Below are 3,282 nucleotides of genomic sequence, written 5' to 3' on the forward strand. Positions count from 1 at the left end.
TTTTAAGCAGTGTAGAGTAGCGCTTGTTTGTCATTTCTCCGATCACAAATGCAGACATGGTTTTATGTTTACGCAGCGCGATGCAACGATCATGAAAATTCATGTCTGCTGCTCAAAACTTTGTAGTGTTAAAAAAGTGTTAAAGTTGAAAGATACATTTAATAACCACCCTATATATGTCACTTGTTTTATTAAGGTCAATTAACCTAACCATAACTGTTTCACATGGCATCAAAGAGGCTATCAACAAATCTCTTATGTTGCACCTGTCAAAGCTAAAGTGTAAAATATAACCATAAAATAGAACAGAATATGCTAAAATAAATAGGACAAACGGGGCTTGTCTATTGTTTTCTTAACCAGAACTAGTGAATCAATGAATCAATGAATAGTCATAAGTTAATCGTAGAACCATTGTCACCAGGGTCATTTCCGTATGGCAGAGAATGGCAGTTATTAAAATTATCCAAACTTCATATCTCTATTATATTTTTTGTTATTATTTTAACTCAGAGGGTTTTACAAATATTTCAACCATGATAAGCATTAAAAAGAGCTTGTCAGTAAAACTTCGTAACGCCATTGTATCCTCAAACTGCCAGCGAAACCTCGTAACTTCACCCCGCCTCCATTCTGATTGACGCGCCGCGCACAGCCTGGGCTGGAGGAGACAGATCTCCGCTTGTTCGCAATGCAAGGGTAACTAAATAACTGATGTTTGAATAAGTACAGCGTTTTCTTTTTCAAACACTATGTCTGTAAAGGCTAATATTTTTTGTGTGTTTGAAGAGCGGAGAAGTAGGCTATTTGCTGTCTAGTTGTAGCCAATATACTTTTGTATGTTTTAAATATCCTGTGCATATAGCGCTTCATCGTTTATATCATGAGATTTTGGCCAAGTGTATTAAACAACAAGAAAAACTAAGCGCCCATATAACTACAATAAATGTTACATAACCTGTAAAAGTTGATGAAAGCGTATATGCGATGCACATGCTGCCTCAGATGCGGTCTTTCTACTGACAGACAAAACACAGATCTCCGTCATTTGCTGGTCAAAAACTCCATTTGAGCTTGATTTTCATGTAATGTTAAGTGCAAGTATCTAATACAATACCAACGCTGATGATGCAGTGTTTAATTATTGAAATGTTTTCCCCTTTCTATTTCACAGGGTATTCCGCCATTTTAAGTTAGATTCCAATCCGAAGGGAGTGAACATGTTCAGTTCGAAGGGCACTGCGAACTAGTGTTGGGTCGTTCTTGAACGATTCGTTCGTTTTGAACGAATCTTTAATGTGACTCGGGAAGAACGAGTCGTCTCGGGGAGTGATTCGTTCAGTCGCGCATGCGCAACATCCTATAGGTTCTGTACTGGAATTAGTCAAGTAGTTCACCTGGTTCGAGTCTTCGGGGTTGTCAGCTGGCTCCCCTGCCGCACATTCTGTTTCACAGTGAAAAACAAAGTATAAAAAAAGAATATGGGTGATCAGAACTAACGATGGAGCAGAGCCGTTAGAAGAGTTTTTAAAAGGCTCTGCGATGTAGGGGTTTGCAATAAATGTTGTTGTTATACAAATTAGAGTATGTATGAATGGTTATGACCATGAATGTTACATTTGCATATTGTATTGTATGAATAGGTGAAACTAAGTAAAACCAGGGAGAAAGAGCTGAGGTTCTGTAATTTTTTTATTTTACTTAATTTACTTCAGGAGAGTTAACTTTGAGGCTGCATGTGGGAATTAAGCGCACAAGATGAGACCACAACAATCTGTTAACAGTCTAAACATATACATTTTGACTATATTTATTAGATACATAATTGCAAATGTATTTTATATGTATTTAAATTTGAAATAAAATAAATTACAATATTTATTTATGTTATATAATAATCTGCGTGACCCCATCGTTGCCTTTCTTTGATGACGTTCCAGGGCGTTCCAAATGAGCGATTATTGTCAGTGATGTCCACTACAACGGATATCCCTTGCTTAGGGTGTAGGGAGCAGTGAACACTGTGTAGGGACCCTGTCAATCGGAACGCACCTTTGATGATTGTAGGAACGATTTCACAGTGACACGAGATCTCACGGAGACTCGCGAGATCAAACGTGACTAGAGAAGAAAAACAAATAGAGGACAATCAGTTGTCAGCTGGCTCCCCTGCCGCACATTCTGTTTCACAGTGAAAAACAAAGTATAAAAAAAGAATATGGGTGATGGTCTCTGCTTTCATGGCATGTTTGTGGCTGCCAAGTTTCAGCTATAGAAGCACGCAACATCCGGTAGGTGACGCTTGCTCGCTCTCATTGGCTATCGCGGGTATCATGTCAGAGGCAGCCCAATCAAGAGTCGTAAATGTCAAACATGTTTGATATTTACGATTTGAGTTCGGGGACGCTCCGTCACTGATCGGGAGCAGATAAATAATCGTAATGACACCACACAATAGAGGATATTTTGGACAAAAAATCGTTTGCGACAAGCCGTGAATTGGGCCACACCCCCGAACGTTCGGGGATGCAAATCGGCCTTAAAATCGGCCTTAAAATCGTCTAGTGTGCGGCCAGCTTTAGGCTTACTATGCTTTTGGGAACCGCAGCCCTGAATCAGTTCGCTATGACGCGGACGCCTCACTCACTGAATCATCTGTGGCGTTTCTAGCAGGATATTGATAACACAATACAAAAGAGCACTGGATTAAGTGGATATTTACCGTAAATCCACCGAAACACCGCCTGCTAATCCATCCAATCTTGTGTCAGTGATGAAGTTGGTTTCTAACAGCTTCAAGATCAACACCTCCGCGCAGTAGCGTGCCCGCGTGAACCTTTCGAATGACACTGGACTGCAGGTAAACACGTTCCTACAAAAAAAAGTAATAAAAAAACTGTAAAAAAAAAACACAGTGAAAGTCCTATAAAACACTATAATATTCCCATGGCTTGACATTCAAGTTCCTTGGCATTTCAGCTATACCATAGTACAGGCCTCATGTGGCGTGTGGTGGGTTTATGAATTCAGGTGGAAATGAATTAAAATTAAAGTTCCCTCTGTATTTCAGAAATAAACGGATACTATTTTTTTTTATCTCTATTGCATACTATTTTTGTAGTACAGTCACGTAAAAGTCACATACAAATCTCACATTCATGTATTTAAATAAACTACAAGACTGAACAACAATTAACATAAGTTGATGATCTGTGAGTAATGGTTTAAGCAACAATAAATAAACTACAAGACTGCTGTGCATTTTACTGCATTATTGAATAT

At 38.8% G+C, this 3,282-nt stretch overlaps 1 long non-coding RNA gene across 1 annotated transcript in view; it reads left to right on the forward strand.

Annotated features, from left to right (window-relative positions):
* Window positions 1-614: 614 nt before the first annotated feature.
* LOC107756437 (uncharacterized) overlaps window positions 615-3,282 on the forward strand; it is a 14,686-nt gene continuing 12,018 nt past the window's right edge. The window contains exon 1 of the long non-coding RNA XR_001641812.1: window positions 615-699. This is a non-coding gene — a long non-coding RNA (uncharacterized LOC107756437). The remainder of the gene's footprint in view (window positions 700-3,282) is intronic.

Source organism: Sinocyclocheilus rhinocerous, unplaced genomic scaffold (genome assembly GCF_001515625.1).
Source record: "Sinocyclocheilus rhinocerous isolate Xijiao unplaced genomic scaffold, SAMN03320098_v1.1 scaffold111, whole genome shotgun sequence".
In the NCBI taxonomy this organism is placed as follows: Eukaryota; Metazoa; Chordata; class Actinopteri; order Cypriniformes; family Cyprinidae; genus Sinocyclocheilus; species Sinocyclocheilus rhinocerous.